Raw genomic sequence first — 26,568 nt, 5'->3', positions numbered from 1 at the left:
TACAAAAATTGTATTATCACGTCATTAGTAGACATTTAAATTTAGAGTACTATTGTCCAATGTAGTGTTTATTATGTGCAACAAGATGCCATTTGAAAACTTCAACAATCTTATTTCTTACGTTGTAAGAACTGTTGAAGAATAAAAGCAAGAAAATTAAAATAGTAATCAGAATAAATTTCCCTTATGATATAAAATAAAATGATAAATCATATGGAACATGAAGATTAAAATAAATAACATGATGATGGTGAATATATATTGGAGAGAGCTTGTTTTCACTTCCAATGTTATTGATTTTGTAAAAGTCGGTGTTAGTTTTGTCAATTGGGTCTATGCTTAGATTTTAGTATCATGCGAAAATGGGGATAATTCAATAGAAGCTGGTAATACAGTATCACTGGAGTAAGAATATATATCGTAAAGTTATACAGAAATAATGGTAATTCGAAAGTTGGTAGGTTAAGTTCTGGAAGAAAAGAGAAACCTAAAATAAGAGAAATTGTTGACAAAATTTTCCGGCACCGGGAATCGAACCCGGGCCTCCTGGGTGAGAGCCAGGTATCCTAGCCACTAGACCATGCCGGATATGTTGATTACACTGTACAATAGAATATTTCAAATTTTGGATTTGCATATTGAATTGCTATTCATTGGTTGGTTATCATACCTCCAATTTATTAGAATCAATAGGTAGTAAACTGAAGTGTGCATAGTCCAGATGGAATTCTGCTCGGATAAGTAAATTTTGCGTTTTATTGAACGAAATTAAGAAAATGATTATGCGGTATGCTAGTTTTTATAATAAATTATATTACATTGGGATCATTTTAGCGAACATTCCACATTAAAACTTGATTTCAATACAGCTCAGAAGCTATGAAGATACACGAGAATATAGATGTGTTGAAACAGCTTGTCTTTTCAGCAGAGCATAGAATTCACGAGACTTCTACAAAATATTGTCAATTTAATAGAAATAAGTGAAATTCAAGTACATCCGATGTATGAAATGGCGAGAGCAGCACGAGTGCAGGGAATGATATTTTAACATGGGTCTCTGTTATTCGAAAATAGACCAAATCTTTTACGCTGCATTATATTACAAGGACAAACTATAGTTTTTCATTCTTTGTTTATCCTTGTTTTTATGTTGACTCTGACTATTGCAACAAATTTTAGTTCAATGACAAATATTCTATTGAGAATGAGGAAGGAAATGTCCAAAGTGGAATGGAAAATGTCCAAAGTGGTAAGTTTCGTTATACAAAACTCTCAGCATATCACTTCGCTGAAGAGGACAAGGTGTCAAAAGGAGATCCCCAGCGACATGTCTTCCCGAGCAGTGAAGTGAATGGCCACCCCAGACCGTAGTGCGACTTCGGTCAAAATAACGGGGGGAAACTCAAACAGATCTTCCTCCCACACCTCGTGCAGACAATTTAATCCACCATAACTTAGAAAACATGAACACAGACGCCCAGGTTACACGTGGGAAACTCCTGATAAGCGACCATAACGCTTTTGCTTGACGCGAATTGTACCGCGATCACGTACCATGGACTATTGATGACTACAAACGTAGGACATGATCAGACAAATCATGTTTTGTGCTATTTCAATCCACGATCCGTGTGGGCGAACAAAGAAGTGTGTGGTTAGCAATATCTCGCCTAATATTGAAATATAACGGCGGTTGGTTGATCCAATGAGCTGCAATATCGTGGCTTTGAGTTGGTATTTTGCGGCCACTGCCCGTTATTCTGTCATGCCTTTAGAGTACCATATACGTGTTATGGTCAACGGTTTGTTTCCGATCAACGTAGTCGAGAATGATAATGCCCAGAGACATGACTGCAGACGTTGTGTCATGGTTTAGGAAAATTAAGATGATGCTAAAGGCCTCCGTTGGTCCTCTCATTGTCCAGAAATGACCGTAACTGAGTATGTGTAGTTCGTCTTGGAGACAGGATTTGAAAGAAGTTTTAGCCTCGAGTTTTGCCACAGAACTGAGTTATAAAGTGAACAAGAAGTCGTGAGATATTCCTCTTGCTAAACCCATGAACCATCTGGTTGTATTCTATGCTACACCATAGCTGTTCTGAACACCAAAGAGGTCCAACGCCATATCAAACAGGTAAGGATTTTTTTTAAATTTTCCATTCAATTGATGAGTCGAACTACGTCACTCGTGCTAGTAATACAATTGAGTTCTCGCGAGGCTATATGGTAGAGTTATCAGAGAAACTCTGAAGTGTCATTTATATCCAACTTACAAAGAAGGAAATTAAATAAAATGGTCCACAATCACAGATATTATGTATGTTCAGCGTAATTCAGAGACGTTTTCACGTGCGATTTCAGACGTAGTTATAATTTGACTAACGTTGGATGTTAATATCCACAATTTAAAACCATATTCTTTATATTATTTGCATTACAAGATGCCACCAAACAGTTTTCCACAGGATTGTTCAAAGGTTCAAACCTCATTTGCAGAAATCATACTAGGAGAGAATATCCTAGAAGTTATCATTCAGCTGATTTCCACTGAAATATTAAGTACTAAGATTGTATTTTTAAAATTCTTACCTATCTTCTTTTCTCCCAATATGTTTTTAAAAAAACACAGCAGAATAGTGTAGGCTTATCTGTTTCAATATACTTGTTTCTGTCCATTCCAGTCCAAAACATGTCCAGTGTGTTTCTGAAAACGTAAATTTTTTCATCACGTGTTAGTGAAACTCTTAATACGACGCTGAGAGTAATTCTAAGGAGAGCTCATTATGTTTTCACAAAATCAAAGTGTACATGAATCTCGTGGTAAGCTTAGGTATCATGTCGATTTTTCACGACTGTATATTATGAGAATGAATAATGGAATAACACTGTTTGTAAGTACTTATACCTGAAACACTGTTCAGTACTTCATTCCACAGTCCTCACAATTAAAATGAATTGTCACTTAATGAATGCAACACTAGGTGAAATCCTATGTAGAGGACACTAAACGCTATACATGAAGTGCTAGCTCAATTCAACCATGGAGTTGCCTAACTAGTACGTTTTATTGCAATAAGAACGAAATGAGTGTTTTTTATAATTGCATTTGTTTTGTATGCTTCTTTAATATTTCAATCTGCAAATGAAAAGTACATGTGGTTTCCGTAGTGTAGTGGTTATCACGTGCGCCTCACACGCGCAAGGTCCCCGGTTCGATCCCGGGCGGAAACAGATTTCGGTATTTTATAAGTCGTACAAATTTTTCATGACAATTTCCTTTTAAATTTTGTCTGAATAATGTAGGCTTTGGGTTATTAGTATATGTTTATACAGTATACGCTACAAGAATTGTATTATCACGTCATTAGTAGACATTTAAATTTAGAATACTATTGTCCAATGTAGTGTTTATTATGTGCAACAACATGCCATTTGAAAACTTCAACAATCTTATTTCTTACGTTGTAAGAACTGTTGAAGGATAAAAGCAAGAAAATTAAAATAGTAATCAGAATAAATTTCCCTTATGATATAAAATAAAATGATAAATCATATGGAACATGAAGATTAAAATAAATAACATGATGATGGTGAATATATATTGGAGAGAGCTTGTTTTCACTTCCAATGTTATTGATTTTGTAAAAGTCGGTCTTAGTTTTGTCAATTGGGTTTATGCTTAGATTTTAGTATCATGCGAAAATGGAGATAATTCAATAGAAGCTGGTAATACAGTATCACTGGAGTAAGAATATATATCGTAAAGTTATACAGAAATAATGGTAATTCGAAAGTTGCTAAGTTAAGTTCTGGAAGAAACGAGAAACCTAAAATAGGAGAAATTGTTGACAAAATTTTCCGGCACCGGGAATCGAACCCGGGCCTCCTGGGTGAGAGCCAGGTATCCTAGCCACTAGACCATGCCGGATATGTTGATTACACTGTACAATAGAATATTTCAAATTTTGGATTTGCACATTGAATTGCTATTCATTGGTTGGTTATCATACCTCCAATTTATTAGAATCAATAGGTAGTAAACTGAAGTGTACATAGTCCAGATGGAATTCTGCTCGGATAAGTAAATTTTGCGTTTTATTGAACGAAATTAAGAAAATGATTATGCGGTATGCTAGTTTTTATAATAAATTATATTACATTGGGATCATTTTAGCGAACATTCCACATTAAAACTTGATTTCAATACAGCTCAGAAGCTATGAAGATACACGAGAATATAGATGTGTTGAAACAGCTTGTCTTTTCAGCAGAGCATAGAATTCACGAGACTTCTACAAAATATTGTCAATTTAATAGAAATAAGTGAAATTCAAGTACATCCGATGTATGAAATGGCGAGAGCAGCACGAGGGATATTGGTAGAGGTGGATTGAGGCAAACTCCGTGCAGGGAATGATATTTTAACATGGGTCTCTGTTATTCGAAAATAGACCAAATCTTTTACGCTGCATTATATTACAAGGACAAACTATAGTTTTTCATTCTTTGTTTATCCTTGTTTTTATGTTGACTCTGACTATTGCAACAAATTTTGTTCAATGACAAATATTCTATTGAGAATGAGGAAGGAAATGTCCAAAGTGGAATGGAAAATGTCCAAAGTGGTACGTTTCGTTATACAAAACTCTCAGCATATCACTTCGCTGAAGAGGACAAGGTGTCAAAAGGAGATCCCCAGCGACATGTCTTCCCGAGCAGTGAAGTGAATGGCCACCCCAGACCGTAGTGCGACTTCGGTCAAAATAACGGGGGGAAACTCAAACAGATCTTCCTCCCACACCTCGTGCAGACAATTTAATCCACCATAACTTAGAAAACATGAACACAGACGCCCAGGTTACACGTGGGAAACTCCTGATAAGCGACCATAACGCTTTTGCTTGACGCGAATTGTACCGCGATCACGTACCATGGACTATTGATGACTACAAACGTAGGACATGATCAGACAAATCATGTTTTGTGCTATTTCAATCCACGATCCGTGTGGGCGAACAAAGAAGTGTGTGGTTAGCAATATCTCGCCTAATATTGAAATATAACGGCGGTTGGTTGATCCAATGAGCTGCAATATCGTGGCTTTGAGTTGGTATTTTGCGGCCACTGCCCGTTATTCTGTCATGCCTTTAGAGTATCATATACGTGTTATGGTCAACGGTTTGTTTCCGATCAACGTAGTCGAGAATGATAATGCCCAGAGACATGACTGCAGGCGTTGTGTCATGGTTTAGGAAAATTAAGATGATGCTAAAGGCCTCCGTTGGTCCTCTTATTGTCCAGAAATGACCGTAACTGAGTATGTGTAGTTCGTCTTGGAGACAGGATTTGAAAGAAGTTTTAGCCTCGAGTTTTGCCACAGAACTGAGTTATAAAGTGAACAAGAAGTCGTGAGATATTCCTCTTGCTAAACCCATGAACCATCTGGTTGTATTCTATGCTACACCATAGCTGTTCTGAACACCAAAGAGGTCCAACGCCATATCAAACAGGTAAGGATTTTTTTTAAAATTTTCCATTCAATTGATGAGTCGGACTACGTCACTCGTGCTAGTAATACAATTGAGTTCTCGCGAGGCTATATGGTAGAGTTATCAGAGAAACTCTGAAGTGTCATTTATATCCAACTTACAAAGAAGGAAATTAAATAAAATTGTCCACAATCACAGATATTATGTATGTTCAGCGTAATTCAGAGACGTTTTCACGTGCGATTTCAGACGTAGTTATAATTTGACTAACGTTGGATGTTAATATCCACAATTTAAAACCATATTCTTTATATTATTTGCATTACAAGATGCCACCAAACAGTTTTCCACAGGATTGTTCAAAGATTCAAACCTCATTTGCAGAAATCATACTAGGAGAGAATATCCTAGAAGTTATCATTCAGCTGATTTCCACTGAAATATTAAGTACTAAGATTGTATTTTTAAAATTCTTACCTATCTTCTTTTCTCCCAATATGTTTTTTAAAAAAACACAGCAGAATAGTGTAGGCTTATCTGTTTCAATATACTTGTTTCTGTCCATTCCAGTCCAAAACATGTCCAGTGTGTTTCTGAAAACGTAAATTTTTTCATCACGTGTTAGTGAAACTCTTAATACGACGCTGAGAGTAATTCTAAGGAGAGCTCATTATGTTTACACAAAATCAAAGTGTACATGAATCTCGTGGTAAGCTTAGGTATCATGTCGATTTTTCACGACTGTATATTATGAGAATGAATAATGGAATAACACTGTTTGTAAGTACTTATATCTGAAACACTGTTCAGTACTTCATTCCACAGTTCTCACAATTAAAATGAATTGTCACTTAATGAATGCAACACTAGGTGAAATCCTATGTAGAGGACACTAAATGCTATACATGAAGTGCTAGCTCAATTCAACCATGGAGTTGCCTAACTAGTACGTTTTATTGCAATAAGAACGAAATGAGTGTTTTTTATAATTGCATTTGTTTCGTATGCTTCTTTAATATTTCAATCTGCAAATGAAAAGTACATGTGGTTTCCGTAGTGTAGTGGTTATCACGTGCGCCTCACACGCGCAAGGTCCCCGGTTCGATCCCGGGCGGAAACCAATTTCGGTATTTTATAAGTCTTACAAATTTTTCATGACAATTTCCTTTTAAATTTTGTCTGAATAATGTAGGCTTTGGGTTATTAGTATATGTTTATACAGTATACGCTACAAGAATTGTATTATCACGTCATTAGTAGACATTTAAATTTAGAATACTATTGTCCAATGTAGTGTTTATTATGTGCAACAAGATGCCATTTGAAAACTTCAACAATCTTATTTCTTACGTTGTAAGAACTGTTGAAGGATAAAAGCAAGAAAATTAAAATAGTAATCAGAATAAATTTCCCTTATGATATAAAATAAAATGATAAATCATATGGAACATGAAGATTAAAATAAATAACATGATGATGGTGAATATATATTGGAGAGAGCTTGTTTTCACTTCCAATGTTATTGATTTTGTAAAAGTCGGTGTTAGTTTTGTCAATTGGGTCTATGCTTAGATTTTAGTATCATGCGAAAATGGAGATAATTCAATAGAAGCTGGTAATACAGTATCACTGGAGTAAGAATATATATCGTAAAGTTATACAGAAATAATGGTAATTCGAAAGTTGCTAAGTTAAGTTCTGGAAGAAACGAGAAACCTAAAATAGGAGAAATTGTTGACAAAATTTTCCGGCACCGGGAATCGAACCCGGGTCTCCTGGGTGAGAGCCAGGTATCCTAGCCACTAGACCATGCCGGATATGTTGGTTACACTGTACAATAGAATATTTCAAATTTTGGATTTGCACATTGAATTGCTATTCATTGGTTGGTTATCATACCTCCAATTTATTAGAATCAATAGGTAGTAAACTGAAGTGTACATAGTCCAGATGGAATTCTGCTCGGATAAGTAAATTTTGCGTTTTATTGAACGAAATTAAGAAAATGATTATGCGGTATGCTAGTTTTTATAATAAATTATATTACATTGGGATCATTTTAGCGAACATTCCACATTAAAACTTGATTTCAATACAGCTCAGAAGCTATGAAGATACACGAGAATATAGATGTGTTGAAACAGCTTGTCTTTTCAGCAGAGCATAGAATTCACGAGACTTCTACAAAATATTGTCAATTTAATAGAAATAAGTGAAATTCAAGTACATCCGATGTATGAAATGGCGAGAGCAGCACGAGGGATATTGGTAGAGGTGGATTGAGGCAAACTCCGTGCAGGGAATGATATTTTAACATGGGTCTCTGTTATTCGAAAATAGACCAAATCTTTTACGCTGCATTATATTACAAGGACAAACTATAGTTTTTCATTCTTTGTTTATCCTTGTTTTTATGTTGACTCTGACTATTGCAACAAATTTTGTTCAATGACAATTATTCTATTGAGAATGAGGAAGGAAATGTCCAAAGTGGAATGGAAAATGTCCAAAGTGGTACGTTTCGTTATACAAAACTCTCAGCATATCACTTCGCTGAAGAGGACAAGGTGTCAAAAGGAGATCCCCAGCGACATGTCTTCCCGAGCAGTGAAGTGAATGGCCACCCCAGACCGTAGTGCGACTTCGGTCAAAATAACGGGGGGAAACTCAAACAGATCTTCCTCCCACACCTCGTGCAGACAATTTAATCCACCATAACTTAGAAAACATGAACACAGACGCCCAGGTTACACGTGGGAAACTCCTGATAAGCGACCATAACGCTTTTGCTTGACGCGAATTGTACCGCGATCACGTACCATGGACTATTGATGACTACAAACGTAGGACATGATCAGACAAATCATGTTTTGTGCTATTTCAATCCACGATCCGTGTGGGCGAACAAAGAAGTGTGTGGTTAGCAATATCTCGCCTAATATTGAAATATAACGGCGGTTGGTTGATCCAATGAGCTGCAATATCGTGGCTTTGAGTTGGTATTTTGCGGCCACTGCCCGTTATTCTGTCATGCCTTTAGAGTATCATATACGTGTTATGGTCAACGGTTTGTTTCCGATCAACGTAGTCGAGAATGATAATGCCCAGAGACATGACTGCAGGCGTTGTGTCATGGTTTAGGAAAATTAAGATGATGCTAAAGGCCTCCGTTGGTCCTCTTATTGTCCAGAAATGACCGTAACTGAGTATGTGTAGTTCGTCTTGGAGACAGGATTTGAAAGAAGTTTTAGCGTCGAGTTTTGCCACAGAACTGAGTTATAAAGTGAACAAGAAGTCGTGAGATATTCCTCTTGCTAAACCCATGAACCATCTGGTTGTATTCTATGCTACACCATAGCTGTTCTGAACACCAAAGAGGTCCAACGCCATATCAAACAGGTAAGGATTTTTTTTAAAATTTTCCATTCAATTGATGAGTCGGACTACGTCACTCGTGCTAGTAATACAATTGAGTTCTCGCGAGGCTATATGGTAGAGTTATCAGAGAAACTCTGAAGTGTCATTTATATCCAACTTACAAAGAAGGAAATTAAATAAAATGGTCCACAATCACAGATATTATGTATGTTCAGCGTAATTCAGAGACGTTTTCACGTGCGATTTCAGACGTAGTTATAATTTGACTAACGTTGGATGTTAATATCCACAATTTAAAACCATATTCTTTATATTATTTGCATTACAAGATGCCACCAAACAGTTTTCCACAGGATTGTTCAAAGATTCAAACCTCATTTGCAGAAATCATACTAGGAGAGAATATCCTAGAAGTTATCATTCAGCTGATTTCCACTGAAATATTAAGTACTAAGATTGTATTTTTAAAATTCTTACCTATCTTCTTTTCTCCCAATATGTTTTTTAAAAAAACACAGCAGGATAGTGTAGGCTTATCTGTTTCAATATACTTGTTTTTGTCCATTCCAGTCCAAAACATGTCCAGTGTGTTTCTGAAAACGTAAATTTTTTCATCACGTGTTAGTGAAACTCTTAATACGACGCTGAGAGTAATTCTAAGGAGAGCTCATTATGTTTACACAAAATCAAAGTGTACATGAATCTCGTGGTAAGCTTAGGTATCATGTCGATTTTTCACGACTGTATATTATGAGAATGAATAATGGAATAACACTGTTTGTAAGTACTTATATCTGAAACACTGTTCAGTACTTCATTCCACAGTCCTCACAATTAAAATGAATTGTCACTTAATGAATGCAACACTAGGTGAAATCCTATGTAGAGGACACTAAACGCTATACATGAAGTACTAGCTCAATTCAACCATGGAGTTGCCTAACTAGTACGTTTTATTGCAATAAGAACGAAATGAGTGTTTTTTATAATTGCATTTGTTTCGTATGCTTCTTTAATATTTCAATCTGCAAATGAAAAGTACATGTGGTTTCCGTAGTGTAGTGGTTATCACGTGCGCCTCACACGCGCAAGGTCCCCGGTTCGATCCCGGGCGGAAAGAAATTTCGGTATTTTATAAGTCTTACAAATTTTTCATGAAAATTTCCTTTTAAATTTTGTCTGAATAATGTAGGCTTTGGGTTATTAGTATATGTTTATACAGTATACGCTACAAGAATTGTATTATCACGTCATTAGTAGATATTTAAATTTAGAATACTATTGTCCAATGTAGTGTTTATTATGTGCAACAACATGCCATTTGAAAACTTCAACAATCTTATTTCTTACGTTGTAAGAACTGTTGAAGGATAAAAGCAAGAAAATTAAAATAGTAATCAGAATAAATTTCCCTTATGATATAAAATAAAATGATAAATCATATGGAACATGAAGATTAAAATAAATAACATGATGATGGTGAATATATATTGGAGAGAGCTTGTTTTCACTTCCAATGTTATTGATTTTGTAAAAGTCGGTGTTAGTTTTGTCAATTGGGTCTATGCTTAGATTTTAGTATCATGCGAAAATGGGGATAATTCAATAGAAGCTGGTAATACAGTATCACTGGAGTAAGAATATATATCGTAAAGTTATACAGAAATAATGGTAATTCGAAAGTTGCTAAGTTAAGTTCTGGAAGAAACGAGAAACCTAAAATAGGAGAAATTGTTGACAAAATTTTCCGGCACCGGGAATCGAACCCGGGCCTCCTGGGTGAGAGCCAGGTATCCTAGCCACTAGACCATGCCGGATATGTTGGTTACACTGTACAATAGAATATTTCAAATTTTGGATTTGCACATTGAATTGCTATTCATTGGTTGGTTATCATACCTCCAATTTATTAGAATCAATAGGTAGTAAACTGAAGTGTACATAGTCCAGATGGAATTCTGCTCGGATAAGTAAATTTTGCGTTTTATTGAACGAAATTAAGAAAATGATTATGCGGTATGCTAGTTTTTATAATAAATTATATTACATTGGGATCATTTTAGCGAACATTCCACATTAAAACTTGATTTCAATACAGCTCAGAAGCTATGAAGATACACGAGAATATAGATGTGTTGAAACAGCTTGTCTTTTCAGCAGAGCATAGAATTCACGAGACTTCTACAAAATATTGTCAATTTAATAGAAATAAGTGAAATTCAAGTACATCCGATGTATGAAATGGCGAGAGCAGCACGAGGGATATTGGTAGAGGTGGATTGAGGCAAACTCCGTGCAGGGAATGATATTTTAACATGGGTCTCTGTTATTCGAAAATAGACCAAATCTTTTACGCTGCATTATATTACAAGGACAAACTATAGTTTTTCATTCTTTGTTTATCCTTGTTTTTATGTTGACTCTGACTATTGCAACAAATTTTGTTCAATGACAAATATTCTATTGAGAATGAGGAAGGAAATGTCCAAAGTGGAATGGAAAATGTCCAAAGTGGTACGTTTCGTTATACAAAACTCTCAGCATATCACTTCGCTGAAGAGGACAAGGTGTCAAAAGGAGATCCCCAGCGACATGTCTTCCCGAGCAGTGAAGTGAATGGCCACCCCAGACCGTAGTGCGACTTCGGTCAAAATAACGGGGGGAAACTCAAACAGATCTTCCTCCCACACCTCGTGCAGACAATTTAATCCACCATAACTTAGAAAACATGAACACAGACGCCCAGGTTACACGTGGGAAACTCCTGATAAGCGACCATAACGCTTTTGCTTGACGCGAATTGTACCGCGATCACGTACCATGGACTATTGATGACTACAAACGTAGGACATGATCAGACAAATCATGTTTTGTGCTATTTCAATCCACGATCCGTGTGGGCGAACAAAGAAGTGTGTGGTTAGCAATATCTCGCCTAATATTGAAATATAACGGCGGTTGGTTGATCCAATGAGCTGCAATATCGTGGCTTTGAGTTGGTATTTTGCGGCCACTGCCCGTTATTCTGTCATGCCTTTAGAGTATCATATACGTGTTATGGTCAACGGTTTGTTTCCGATCAACGTAGTCGAGAATGATAATGCCCAGAGACATGACTGCAGGCGTTGTGTCATGGTTTAGGAAAATTAAGATGATGCTAAAGGCCTCCGTTGGTCCTCTTATTGTCCAGAAATGACCGTAACTGAGTATGTGTAGTTCGTCTTGGAGACAGGATTTGAAAGAAGTTTTAGCGTCGAGTTTTGCCACAGAACTGAGTTATAAAGTGAACAAGAAGTCGTGAGATATTCCTCTTGCTAAACCCATGAACCATCTGGTTGTATTCTATGCTACACCATAGCTGTTCTGAACACCAAAGAGGTCCAACGCCATATCAAACAGGTAAGGATTTTTTTTAAATTTTCCATTCAATTGATGAGTCGGACTACGTCACTCGTGCTAGTAATACAATTGAGTTCTCGCGAGGCTATATGGTAGAGTTATCAGAGAAACTCTGAAGTGTCATTTATATCCAACTTACAAAGAAGGAAATTAAATAAAATGGTCCACAATCACAGATATTATGTATGTTCAGCGTAATTCAGAGACGTTTTCACGTGCGATTTCAGACGTAGTTATAATTTGACTAACGTTGGATGTTAATATCCACAATTTAAAACCATATTCTTTATATTATTTGCATTACAAGATGCCACCAAACAGTTTTCCACAGGATTGTTCAAAGATTCAAACCTCATTTGCAGAAATCATACTAAAAGAGAATATCCTAGAAGTTATCATTCAGCTGATTTCCACTGAAATATTAAGTACTAAGATTGTATTTTTAAAATTCTTACCTATCTTCTTTTCTCCCAATATGTTTTTTAAAAAAACACAGCAGAATAGTGTAGGCTTATCTGTTTCAATATACTTGTTTCTGTCCATTCCAGTCCAAAACATGTCCAGTGTGTTTCTGAAAACGTAAATTTTTTCATCACGTGTTAGTGAAACTCTTAATACGACGCTGAGAGTAATTCTAAGGAGAGCTCATTATGTTTACACAAAATCAAAGTGTACATGAATCTCGTGGTAAGCTTAGGTATCATGTCGATTTTTCACGACTGTATATTATGAGAATGAATAATGGAATAACACTGTTTGTAAGTACTTATATCTGAAACACTGTTCAGTACTTCATTCCACAGTCCTCACAATTAAAATGAATTGTCACTTAATGAATGCAACACTAGGTGAAATCCTATGTAGACGACACTAAACGCTATACATGAAGTACTAGCTCAATTCAACCATGGAGTTGCCTAACTAGTACGTTTTATTGCAATAAGAACGAAATGAGTGTTTTTTATAATTGCATTTGTTTCGTATGCTTCTTTAATATTTCAATCTGCAAATGAAAAGTACATGTGGTTTCCGTAGTGTAGTGGTTATCACGTGCGCCTCACACGCGCAAGGTCCCCGGTTCGATCCCGGGCGGAAACCAATTTCGGTATTTTATAAGTCTTACATATTTTTCATGACAACTTCCTTTTAAATTTTGTCGGAATAATGTAGGCTTTGGGTTATTAGTATATGTTTATACAGTATACGCTACAAGAATTGTATTATCACGTCATTAGTAGACATTTAAATTTAGAATACTATTGTCCAATGTAGTGTTTATTATGTGCAACAAGATGCCATTTGAAAACTTCAACAATCTTATTTCTTACGTTGTAAGAACTGTTGAAGGATAAAAGCAAGAAAATTAAAATAGTAATCAGAATAAATTTCCCTTATGATATAAAATAAAATGATAAATCATATGGAACATGAAGATTAAAATAAATAACATGATGATGGTGAATATATATTGGAGAGAGCTTGTTTTCACTTCCAATGTTATTGATTTTGTAAAAGTCGGTGTTAGTTTTGTCAATTGGGTCTATGCTTAGATTTTAGTATCATGCGAAAATGGGGATAATTCAATAGAAGCTGGTAATACAGTATCACTGGAGTAAGAATATATATCGTAAAGTTATACAGAAATAATGGTAATTCGAAAGTTGCTAAGTTAAGTTCTGGAAGAAACGAGAAACCTAAAATAGGAGAAATTGTTGACAAAATTTTCCGGCACCGGGAATCGAACCCGGGCCTCCTGGGTGAGAGCCAGGTATCCTAGCCACTAGACCATGCCGGATATGTTTGTTACACTGTACAATAGAATATTTCAAATTTTGGATTTGCACATTGAATTGCTATTCATTGGTTGGTTATCATACCTCCAATTTATTAGAATCAATAGGTAGTAAACTGAAGTGTACATAGTCCAGATGGAATTCTGCTCGGATAAGTAAATTTTGCGTTTTATTGAACGAAATTAAGAAAATGATTATGCGGTATGCTAGTTTTTATAATAAATTATATTACATTGGGATCATTTTAGCGAACATTCCACATTAAAACTTGATTTCAATACAGCTCAGAAGCTATGAAGATACACGAGAATATAGATGTGTTGAAACAGCTTGTCTTTTCAGCAGAGCATAGAATTCACGAGACTTCTACAAAATATTGTCAATTTAATAGAAATAAGTGAAATTCAAGTACATCCGATGTATGAAATGGCGAGAGCAGCACGAGGGATATTGGTAGAGGTGGATTGAGGCAAACTCCGTGCAGGGAATGATATTTTAACATGGGTCTCTGTTATTCGAAAATAGACCAAATCTTTTACGCTGCATTATATTACAAGGACAAACTATAGTTTTTCATTCTTTGTTTATCCTTGTTTTTATGTTGACTCTGACTATTGCAACAAATTTTGTTCAATGACAAATATTCTATTGAGAATGAGGAAGGAAATGTCCAAAGTGGAATGGAAAATGTCCAAAGTGGTACGTTTCGTTATACAAAACTCTCAGCATATCACTTCGCTGAAGAGGACAAGGTGTCAAAAGGAGATCCCCAGCGACATGTCTTCCCGAGCAGTGAAGTGAATGGCCACCCCAGACCGTAGTGCGACTTCGGTCAAAATAACGGGGGGAAACTCAAACAGATCTTCCTCCCACACCTCGTGCAGACAATTTAATCCACCATAACTTAGAAAACATGAACACAGACGCCCAGGTTACACGTGGGAAACTCCTGATAAGCGACCATAACGCTTTTGCTTGACGCGAATTGTACCGCGATCACGTACCATGGACTATTGATGACTACAAACGTAGGACATGATCAGACAAATCATGTTTTGTGCTATTTCAATCCACGATCCGTGTGGGCGAACAAAGAAGTGTGTGGTTAGCAATATCTCGCCTAATATTGAAATATAACGGCGGTTGGTTGATCCAATGAGCTGCAATATCGTGGCTTTGAGTTGGTATTTTGCGGCCACTGCCCGTTATTCTGTCATGCCTTTAGAGTATCATATACGTGTTATGGTCAACGGTTTGTTTCCGATCAACGTAGTCGAGAATGATAATGCCCAGAGACATGACTGCAGGCGTTGTGTCATGGTTTAGGAAAATTAAGATGATGCTAAAGGCCTCCGTTGGTCCTCTTATTGTCCAGAAATGACCGTAACTGAGTATGTGTAGTTCGTCTTGGAGACAGGATTTGAAAGAAGTTTTAGCGTCGAGTTTTGCCACAGAACTGAGTTATAAAGTGAACAAGAAGTCGTGAGATATTCCTCTTGCTAAACCCATGAACCATCTGGTTGTATTCTATGCTACACCATAGCTGTTCTGAACACCAAAGAGGTCCAACGCCATATCAAACAGGTAAGGATTTTTTTTAAATTTTCCATTCAATTGATGAGTCGGACTACGTCACTCGTGCTAGTAATACAATTGAGTTCTCGCGAGGCTATATGGTAGAGTTATCAGAGAAACTCTGAAGTGTCATTTATATCCAACTTACAAAGAAGGAAATTAAATAAAATGGTCCACAATCACAGATATTATGTATGTTCAGCGTAATTCAGAGACGTTTTCACGTGCGATTTCAGACGTAGTTATAATTTGACTAACGTTGGATGTTAATATCCACAATTTAAAACCATATTCTTTATATTATTTGCATTACAAGATGCCACCAAACAGTTTTCCACAGGATTGTTCAAAGATTCAAACCTCATTTGCAGAAATCATACTAGGAGAGAATATCCTAGAAGTTATCATTCAGCTGATTTCCACTGAAATATTAAGTACTAAGATTGTATTTTTAAAATTCTTACCTATCTTCTTTTCTCCCAATATGTTTTTTAAAAAAACACAGCAGAATAGTGTAGGCTTATCTGTTTCAATATACTTGTTTCTGTCCATTCCAGTCCAAAACATGTCCAGTGTGTTTCTGAAAACGTAAATTTTTTCATCACGTGTTAGTGAAACTCTTAATACGACGCTGAGAGTAATTCTAAGGAGAGCTCATTATGTTTACACAAAATCAAAGTGTACATGAATCTCGTGGTAAGCTTAGGTATCATGTCGATTTTTCACGACTGTATATTATGAGAATGAATAATGGAATAACACTGTTTGTAAGTACTTATATCTGAAACACTGTTCAGTACTTCATTCCACAGTCTTCACAATTAAAATGAATTGTCACTTAATGAATGCAACACTAGGTGAAATCCTATGTAGAGGACACTAAACGCTATACATGAAGTGCTAGCTCAATTCAACCATGGAGTTGCCTAACTAGTACGTTTTATTGCAATAAGAACGAAATGAGTGTTTTTTATAATTGCATTTGTTTCGTATGCTTCTTTAATATTTCAATCTGCAAATGAAAAGTACATGTGGTTTCCGTAGTGTAGTGGTTATCACGTGCGCCTCACACGCGCAAGGTCCCCGGTTCGATCCCGGGCGGAAAGAAATTTCGGTATTTTATAAGTCTTACATATTTTTTATGACAACTTCCTTTTAAATTTTGTCGGAATAATGTAGGCTTTGGGTTATTAGTATATGTTTATACAGTATACGCTACAAGAATTGTATTATCACGTCATTAGTAGACATTTAAATTTAGAATACTATTGTCCAATGTAGTGTTTATTATGTGCAACAAGATGCCATTTGAAAACTTCAACAATCTTATTTCTTACGTTGTAAGAACTGTTGAAGGATAAAAGCAAGAAAATTAAAATAGTAATCAGAATAAATTTCCCTTATGATATAAAATAAAATGATAAATCATATGGAACATGAAGATTAAAATAAATAACATGATGATGGTGAATATATATTGGAGAGAGCTTGTTTTCACTTCCAATGTTATTGATTTTGTAAAAGTCGGTGTTAGTTTTGTCAATTGGGTCTATGCTTAGATTTTAGTATCATGCGAAAATGGGGATAATTCAATAGAAGCTGGTAATACAGTATCACTGGAGTAAGAATATATATCGTAAAGTTATACAGAAATAATGGTAATTCGAAAGTTGCTAAGTTAAGTTCTGGAAGAAACGAGAAACCTAAAATAGGAGAAATTGTTGACAAAATTTTCCGGCACCGGGAATCGAACCCGGGCCTCCTGGGTGAGAGCCAGGTATCCTAGCCACTAGACCATGCCGGATATGTTGGTTACACTGTACAATAGAATATTTCAAATTTTGGATTTGCACATTGAATTGCTATTCATTGGTTGGTTATCATACCTCCAATTTATTAGAATCAATAGGTAGTAAACTGAAGTGTACATAGTCCAGATGGAATTCTGCTCGGATAAGTAAATTTTGCGTTTTATTGAACGAAATTAAGAAAATGATTATGCGGTATGCTAGTTTTTATAATAAATTATATTACATTGGGATCATTTTAGCGAACATTCCACATTAAAACTTGATTTCAATACAGCTCAGAAGCTATGAAGATACACGAGAATATAGATGTGTTGAAACAGCTTGTCTTTTCAGCAGAGCATAGAATTCACGAGACTTCTACAAAATATTGTCAATTTAATAGAAATAAGTGAAATTCAAGTACATCCGATGTATGAAATGGCGAGAGCAGCACGAGGGATATTGGTAGAGGTGGATTGAGGCAAACTCCGTGCAGGGAATGATATTTTAACATGGGTCTCTGTTATTCGAAAATAGACCAAATCTTTTACGCTGCATTATATTACAAGGACAAACTATAGTTTTTCATTCTTTGTTTATCCTTGTTTTTATGTTGACTCTGACTATTGCAACAAATTTTGTTCAATGACAAATATTCTATTGAGAATGAGGAAGGAAATGTCCAAAGTGGAATGGAAAATGTCCAAAGTGGTACGTTTCGTTATACAAAACTCTCAGCATATCACTTCGCTGAAGAGGACAAGGTGTCAAAAGGAGATCCCCAGCGACATGTCTTCCCGAGCAGTGAAGTGAATGGCCACCCCAGACCGTAGTGCGACTTCGGTCAAAATAACGGGGGGAAACTCAAACAGATCTTCCTCCCACACCTCGTGCAGACAATTTAATCCACCATAACTTAGAAAACATGAACACAGACGCCCAGGTTACACGTGGGAAACTCCTGATAAGCGACCATAACGCTTTTGCTTGACGCGAATTGTACCGCGATCACGTACCATGGACTATTGATGACTACAAACGTAGGACATGATCAGACAAATCATGTTTTGTGCTATTTCAATCCACGATCCGTGTGGGCGAACAAAGAAGTGTGTGGTTAGCAATATCTCGCCTAATATTGAAATATAACGGCGGTTGGTTGATCCAATGAGCTGCAATATCGTGGCTTTGAGTTGGTATTTTGCGGCCACTGCCCGTTATTCTGTCATGCCTTTAGAGTATCATATACGTGTTATGGTCAACGGTTTGTTTCCGATCAACGTAGTCGAGAATGATAATGCCCAGAGACATGACTGCAGGCGTTGTGTCATGGTTTAGGAAAATTAAGATGATGCTAAAGGCCTCCGTTGGTCCTCTTATTGTCCAGAAATGACCGTAACTGAGTATGTGTAGTTCGTCTTGGAGACAGGATTTGAAAGAAGTTTTAGCGTCGAGTTTTGCCACAGAACTGAGTTATAAAGTGAACAAGAAGTCGTGAGATATTCCTCTTGCTAAACCCATGAACCATCTGGTTGTATTCTATGCTACACCATAGCTGTTCTGAACACCAAAGAGGTCCAACGCCATATCAAACAGGTAAGGATTTTTTTTAAATTTTCCATTCAATTGATGAGTCGGACTTGTAATATACCATTACAGTTGAAAGTAATGGCAATTTTTTTTTACGCACCCTGTACCTAGTAATTTTTTTTTAAATTCAATTTCGGTTTAGTTACACAATTTATTTACTCTCTCTACTTCGAATTAAATATAATGAACCCAAAGGTTTCGTTAGTAACCATATTCCCACTGTATAATATATTTATTTATATTTTGATTAAGTGTAAATCCCATTTCCGGATATATAACTTGAATAGTTACAAGGTTTACCATTCTGACGTCATACCGAAACATAGTTCCGTTATTGGATATAAATTTCCTTAATTTCAGACCAATGTAGATTTTGGCCAGGTACCTAATCTTTCCCTCACCCCCTCTCACTAGTCCATAGTCGCTTTCAGATCCGGTTATATCTGGATTTGCCAAATTTCTATTTGCTTTGTAATTTCCGCGGCTAACGTTTTCGTTCTGATTGGAGGAATTCTCCTACCTCTGGCTTTTTCGGCGCAATGTTATTAGAATAATAGAAGACACCTTACGAGACGCAGCTTATATTTTCGCCTACCTATCTGCGTTAAAAGAACTAGGATTTTAATAGAATTCAGGTAAAAATATGATTTAATTTCATAATTGAACACTGAAGGCTGTGTAGGAGCCCCCAAAACAGTGAAAAAAGCTACATTTTCCGTAAAGAAACAATAAGTTAGTGAAGCATCCAGTTCTGTTTTTCTAGGAAGCCATGTTTGCTGCCCAGCTATAATAGCAGAAGTGAAAGAGTGACTTTATTTTTTTTGTTATTCCAAATTCAATTAGGGATTAGGGACATTACGACCTGATTAGTGCATGTTGGTCGTGTATACAGTAAATGTGATTTATCATTATTTATTTCGTAATTGCATGTATGTAGTAGGTTTGATAGTACTGTAAATAATCATAATGGCAGCTTAAGTTAGTTCAAAAGGGCTCCTATCCCCTTTTCCAAATTGAACCAGTTCTAGCGGGGGAATGGGTTAGTTATTGTTCGTTTTAGGGCCTTTTCCCCTTTCAGGGGAAGGGTCCCTCCATAAACCTCGTTAAGGTGCCCCCCGGGCATCAATTTTTGGCAATCATTATGTAAACAATTGGTCAGGTCAATTGGACCTAGTGTTACTTTTCTCATTTTTGACCCCCTTTAAATTAAATAGAGCCGACTGTATATATCGACGAGGGAGTAATGTATTTTAAATTTAATGTGTTAGGTTATTTTCGTCAACATGCATGTAACTAAATGGTGCATGTTTAGTTTAGTTAGTTGTCTTTATGTATAGTACTAACAGTGGTGTATGTAGTTAGTAGTTTTGTGTGAGTGTGTGAATTTTCGATTTGGACAGTGTATAAATATGCTTTAATTTAGTACCATTTTGCTAACATAAATAAACCAGAGTAAATATTAAATTTCTGATTAATAAGTACAAGTATAGATTTCAGTACACGGTAAATTATGCCTCCACTACAGCGCCACAGCGTCCGGTTTCGGTACTCAATAGTTTGTTGACAGTACGACATCGCATGACTTAGTGATTTAGATTGTTTGATTTTGGACAGTTATTCTCAAATTACTTCCCGTGGACATGGTTTTCGGTTCGGATGAGTATACCTTCGTATAAAATAGCATGAGATCTTACTGTACTGAAAATTTTAGCTTGCTAGGTCCAGTAGTTAATGAATAATCCGCTGAAATAAAGAACACCTATTTTCTTAATAGAAGTAAAACCCATATGCTGTTACTGTTTGTTTAAAAATGTAGTATTAAATTCTTTTTCTCTCCCGTGGCTGTAGAAAATTCCATTGTTGCTTCAGTTTTATCAACAAATCAGAAATAGATTAATCGTTGACAATTTAACTTTCCGTAAATCCATGTATGATTTTTTTTTTAAACCTGCAAGGTAAATACAATTTGGGTGCTTCGAAATAAAGAGTACGTGGTTCGATGAATGTGATCGTGTGGTGGTTTGAGCGTGATAGATTGTGATAGTTATATATATATATATTTATTACTGCGTAATGTAAATATGTGTATGGCCTGCGTGAAAATGTACGAAATAGGGTGTTTATAAAATATTATTTCGTGCGGAAATTAGTAGATAATGAATGAATGTAATGAAATGTTAATAACATGATATATAATATGAATAAGATGATGACCCCTATAGTTAAATGGATAGGCCTAGTAAATTTTATATAGTGAAAATAGGAATATGTTTACGAAGAAAAGAAAATATCTCTCGCGTTTAGACTTCTACACCGGTGCATTCATCCAACCGAGTTTGCTACTTGGATAGTAAATTATAGTTGGGAATTGTGTGTTACTTTGCATTTATGTACCTCATAATAACAGCCCCAGATCTTAAGCCTTTCAATAGATAGAGTAGTATCATATGGGAATTACTTCTAAAGGTTGACAGAAATGATAATTAAGAAAACCAACTGCTATTTCCTGTGATCATCGAAAAGTACAGGTTTCGGTCAGTTGTACCTTTAACATTCATAGCCTCTCCGAGATTTTTTTTTTTTGTTGCTTACCTTATTTATTTATTGTGCAGTGTTCATATAACTCAGTTCGGACTATCCGATTAAATTAACTGCTACTAAATTTAGCGTACCCGGATGTCGACCCCTAGTCCCCTTAAGTATTTTCGTTTCTTTTCTTAGTTTAATTAGATGAGGGAAATTAACGACATCCCAGGCTGTGGCGTGTCTGCGCGGGGTAGCCATCGGTGATGTTTGGGTTATTGAAGTCACCGATCCAAAATTCAGTTTATTTAATTTTTTTTTAATTTTGGCAAATCACTAATTAGGGATATCTTAGCTATTACTCTAATTTCATTACTATTCTGGAATCTTCTAGTTTCCAAGAGGTCGGATGATTTTTTTTTTCTTGAAATTCTAAATTAGCGCCTTCTCTAACCTTCCGGACGATTTCCGGGAACCTGCTGGTTTGGGCCGGATACGGGGATCGGATTTCAATCTTACAACCAAATTCTTGTGGGATTGGGATCTGATGGACACAGAACTTGCATCCTTGGCAGCAGGGCGTTCCTTGAGTCTACGTATTTGAGTAGACCACCCTTTTGGCATGTTAAGAATATTTTGGCTATGGATTTGTTGAGATAGAAATTCGACTTTCGTCTTTGTAGCGTTAGTTATTTCCCACTTAAGTCTTTGGCGCCACTATTTCTTCGTCTTCCTTCTTCTCTATCTCTCTCTGTCTTCATTACTTCGAGATTTTTTTTTTTAAATTTCAACCTCCCCCCCCCCCCGGTTTCTGAAACTCATGAAAATGTAAAATATTCCATATCATTTATTTCGATCGTATGTACTAACTGAGACATCGAGGGATGCAATTCGTGGAGGTATTGCAGCACATCTCAGGACCATTTTCGCGATATTCAATCCACCACTGGAGAAATTGACGGGAAGGTACACTATGCTTTCGGATTCCTAGAAACATTCGTTATTCATGGATCATACAAATTATATCCATTGACAACTGATTACTGGTTTTTATTTCTATTGATTGGTCATATAGTGTGTATGTATTATTAGTCTGGGCCCACTAGTTTCCAATAACATTGATTTTTTTTATATATACATCTATATATGTGCTTACATAGTTTTAAAAGTTACGTGCCTGCTCATTTTGTTGCATTTCCACCTCTTATGTCAACTATTTTTTATATATCTACGCGGATCTTTAGTAAATTGAAAATGATTATTGATTATCGGGTTTATACATATAAATTACAATGTTGCAACCTTATGAGGAAAAAAAAAAGTGAATTTTTGATAGTCAGGGTTTTTGTTTTTGTCTTTGAGCCAATAAAATATAAATATTTATAAAATATGAATACTTGTCGAATATGAACGGTTATGTAGGATTTAAACGTCGACGAAATACTACGATGGATATTAAAGTGAAATTTATTGTATTGAATAATATGAATATATATATATATACGAGTATGTATGTAATGGGCTCGGTATTTACCCTGGTTTTATTTAGGTTGCCATAGGTTTTTGACACCCGACCTTTACCAACTATTTGTGACATATAGCGTTACCGCGTATATTGTAATAAATTACATTTTGTTGAGTGGTTACTGATGTCTGTAACTATTAAAGTTGAATATAATGTTAAATACCGCATGTGAATAAAACAAGTAGCGGGTCGTAAGATAAATAAGAATAACCCTAATCCTTACCCAAATTTACTTTGCGAGTGAAATTAGCAACCTACGAAACAGTGCGCCTCTCCAACGACTTTTTCCATCAGTAAAACATGGAACAAATCCTTCCCCTACGATCGGACACCAAACTATTCAGTATCTAGAATTTTTGACTACAAGATCTATACTAGGGAAAAATTTAGTGATCTTAAATTCAACGAACTAAAATCTGTTTAATAAGTTAATGAGAATACCGGAATATGGAAATATGTTCCCAATATCTGTGACTGGATTTGATAAGTTTTCCTTAATATTGACAAACTTTGAAATTTTAGATAAAGTGCGTCGAGTGACGAAATGAGAAATATAGATATACATATATGTGATATGAAGCAATTAGTTGCCTATAGTTAAGACAAAAACAATTGAATACTCTCACGGACACAAACCACAGTGCATAAAGAGAGTTGAAAAGAAAGAAAAAAAAAAGGAGCTATTATCGACGTGAGAACAAAGACTCATAAAACAGTCGATACGTCTCCTATTGAGACAAAGACTCAATAAAATATTACTAAAGTGTTTTTTTTTAAGAATGATTAACCAATTATATATATATATATATATATATATATATATATTTTTTTTTTTATTTTTTCTTTCTTTTTCCGCAACGATATATATAGATTCATTACACTGAATCCTAAATGTATTGATCTTTGAATTTTTTTTTATTTTTTGTCTTTCATTTTTTTTCTTTTCCTTTTGTCAAATTCTCTTTTATGTAATGCAACTTTTAATATATATATAGGAAGAGAAATGTGTTATTTGGTCTTGATAAAATTAGCGAATTTCTATGCATGTTAATGAAACATTCTTTCCATGTATTAAATTTTTTCCCTGTTATGTCCAACTAATTTTGCTTTTATTGAAATGTAATAAATGTATATAGTAATGTAGTTAGGTTAGTTTAATTTAACTAAATACAACCCGAAGTATACATTGTCCTGTATGAATGTGTGTGTGAGTGAAATGTAGGTTTAGTATTAAGTGCATCCATTATTTTGACATATATGTGTGATTTAATATAATTAATGGTAGTTATCAATTAAACTCATTGAATGTTAATACTAACTTAAGTTGGCTCTATGAAGGAAGTAAAAAGGACTGAAGTAGCCTGAACGAATGATCATCATGAGAGAACTGTGAAAGTCAAAATCTTCGACACATATGTGATACTCTGATTTTTTTTTTTTTCCTGTGGTCGTTTCTAACATGCCATCAACTTCGTCGTTCATTTTTCAAATATTGAGTATTAGTCTAGAACTTCTGGAAATATTGAAAAAACGGTAAACTTAAACTTTCTCATCTATCTCCGAGCTAGATTGGGATAATTTGGTAGTTTGGGTTAAATGGATCTAGATCGGGGATGTATGGGTTAACATGTGTCTACCGTTGATCACCTTAATACCAGACATTCACCCAATAGCTATTGGAAATGATCACAATTAGATAATTATTCACTTTCCTTTACCATATTCCTTAAAATATCTAGTAACAGCTTCCCCTTTATCACCTTCTTACTTTACATCTTTCCTCTTCTATCTTCTTTTTCTTTTCTTCATCTTCTTCTTCTATTTTTAATAAAACTGGAAGGGGGGTCGTGACTGGGAATTCTATATGTAATAAACACGGTCATGTATTTATTTATTTTATTTTATTTTCTTTAGAAGTCCGATAAAAAGTTTTCTCGTTTCGATCGAACCTAGTATGTTCGAAATTAAGAAATGGAAATTATATTCCAATGTAATTAGGCATAAGCTGATAGCTTCATGAACATCCCCACCAGGGGTGAAGGGTTCCCACTCACGACTTATTCTGTGCATCACTTTTGTTGCAGATTTTTTTTTTTTTCAATCAGTTTTAGATTGACGAGCGGTGACAGGATTCGTTGTTATGGCAACAGTGGTTGGCTGTGGCAACGGCCCCATATGCCAGTTATAGAATGGCGACACGTGACAAGACTGTTGCCATGGTAACGCATGTTTACTGTGGTAACGGATCTGAAAATGCTTATTGAATAATACCAGTTATCATGCCAATCAGTTTGAATTGGTGAACCGCGACAAGAATGGTTGTCATGGCAACGCTTGTTCCCATGGCAACGGATCTCCGTTTAAATGGCGACCGATAGATTTGAAATTTTTTAAGAATGTTAAAGAGTGAGGTTGAAGGCATGTTGAATTGATTACAACATTGAAATTAATACGAGAAATTTTATAGTGAAACAAGTAGAGTCGTTGGCTACTTTGTCATTTTTGTTTCCTTTTCTAAGGGGGAAAAAGAGAAGGAGTGTCAAAATTTTTCTAAAATAGAACTAAACGCTAGAAGGGTGTCAAGGAAGGAAAGAGAATGGGAGTCCTTTAATTTATGAATAATACTTGTCTGGATAGCGAATAAGTATTTTATAGTATATGTGTATTTCTGATATATATATCTTGTCTTTTGTAAAGTGTAAAGTGTCTCAAAACTATGGCAACAAAAAAGGTTGTTGTGTCACAGGACGAGTGTGATGTCACGTGCACTCAATGCATATTAAACGAAAAAGAGAAAAGATCTCGCGCCCCGCGGAGACTTATAAGATGTACCGGTTGTGGACTAAAATGGATCCACTTTGCTTGTTCCAATTTGGACGATACTGCTGAAAATGCAGAAAAAGTTCAAACCGGCGAAATAGAAAAATATTGTGAGGACTGTGAAAAGGACCGAGGCCAAATATCTCCAGCGGAGATATCTGACCTCGACGATGAGGAAAAGAGTGGAAATCAAAGTGATTCTCGGGATCAGACGGCAAACCCGAAGGAAGGAATGTCATCTGGAGGGTCTGACGCGTCTGTATTAATTCGCCAGATGATGGAAATGATGCATGAAAAATTTTCTAACATGGAAGTTAAAATAGAACAGAACGGTGCAGAAATGAGGCGTGAGAATGCAGAAATGAGGCGTGAGAATGCAGAAATGAGACGTGAAATAAATGAGAAGTTTGATACCTCGAAACGAGAGACCGACGCTCGATTCGAGGTATTAAACAATAAAATTGACCAGATCTGTTTGGACTTTGCTTCTTCGATGAGCAAATTGAAAGAGCAAACATCTACTGAACTGGAGCAGGTTAGATACCGGGCCCAACAGTCCACCGAGCAGCTCAGAGACGAAACAAATGAGAAATTCAACGAAATAGATATAAGGTTTGAGAGTACAAACAAAAGATTTGGTGACATCGAACAAAAAGTTGAACAGCAGCAGGCTGAAATAAGTA

The 26,568-nt window shown here is 35.7% G+C and overlaps 11 non-coding genes across 11 annotated transcripts; 5 read left to right on the top strand and 6 right to left on the bottom strand.

Moving 5' to 3' along the window:
* Positions 1-516: 516 nt before the first annotated feature.
* Positions 517-588, bottom strand: TRNAE-CUC (transfer RNA glutamic acid (anticodon CUC)). Its single transcript has one exon. It is a non-coding gene; the product is annotated as a tRNA-Glu (tRNA).
* A 2,573-nt stretch (positions 589-3,161) lies between these two features.
* On the top strand, positions 3,162-3,234 carry TRNAV-CAC (transfer RNA valine (anticodon CAC)). Its single transcript has one exon. It is a non-coding gene; the product is annotated as a tRNA-Val (tRNA).
* A 625-nt stretch (positions 3,235-3,859) lies between these two features.
* TRNAE-CUC (transfer RNA glutamic acid (anticodon CUC)) lies at positions 3,860-3,931 on the bottom strand. The gene has a single exon. It is a non-coding gene; the product is annotated as a tRNA-Glu (tRNA).
* Positions 3,932-6,539: 2,608 nt separating this feature from the next.
* Positions 6,540-6,612, top strand: TRNAV-CAC (transfer RNA valine (anticodon CAC)). Its single transcript has one exon. It is a non-coding gene; the product is annotated as a tRNA-Val (tRNA).
* Positions 6,613-7,237: 625 nt separating this feature from the next.
* Positions 7,238-7,309, bottom strand: TRNAE-CUC (transfer RNA glutamic acid (anticodon CUC)). Its single transcript has one exon. It is a non-coding gene; the product is annotated as a tRNA-Glu (tRNA).
* A 2,608-nt stretch (positions 7,310-9,917) lies between these two features.
* Positions 9,918-9,990, top strand: TRNAV-CAC (transfer RNA valine (anticodon CAC)). Its single transcript has one exon. It is a non-coding gene; the product is annotated as a tRNA-Val (tRNA).
* Positions 9,991-10,615: 625 nt separating this feature from the next.
* On the bottom strand, positions 10,616-10,687 carry TRNAE-CUC (transfer RNA glutamic acid (anticodon CUC)). The gene has a single exon. It is a non-coding gene; the product is annotated as a tRNA-Glu (tRNA).
* Positions 10,688-13,294: 2,607 nt separating this feature from the next.
* Positions 13,295-13,367, top strand: TRNAV-CAC (transfer RNA valine (anticodon CAC)). The gene has a single exon. It is a non-coding gene; the product is annotated as a tRNA-Val (tRNA).
* Positions 13,368-13,992: 625 nt separating this feature from the next.
* On the bottom strand, positions 13,993-14,064 carry TRNAE-CUC (transfer RNA glutamic acid (anticodon CUC)). Its single transcript has one exon. It is a non-coding gene; the product is annotated as a tRNA-Glu (tRNA).
* Positions 14,065-16,671: 2,607 nt separating this feature from the next.
* TRNAV-CAC (transfer RNA valine (anticodon CAC)) lies at positions 16,672-16,744 on the top strand. Its single transcript has one exon. It is a non-coding gene; the product is annotated as a tRNA-Val (tRNA).
* Positions 16,745-17,369: 625 nt separating this feature from the next.
* TRNAE-CUC (transfer RNA glutamic acid (anticodon CUC)) lies at positions 17,370-17,441 on the bottom strand. The gene has a single exon. It is a non-coding gene; the product is annotated as a tRNA-Glu (tRNA).
* Between the last annotated feature and the right edge of the window lie 9,127 nt (positions 17,442-26,568).

Source organism: Thermobia domestica, chromosome 11 (genome assembly GCF_964235325.1).
Source record: "Thermobia domestica chromosome 11, izTheDome1.hap1.1, whole genome shotgun sequence".
Lineage (NCBI taxonomy): Eukaryota > Metazoa > Arthropoda > Insecta > Zygentoma > Lepismatidae > Thermobia > Thermobia domestica.
This window is presented reverse-complemented; position numbering and strand designations above follow the sequence as displayed.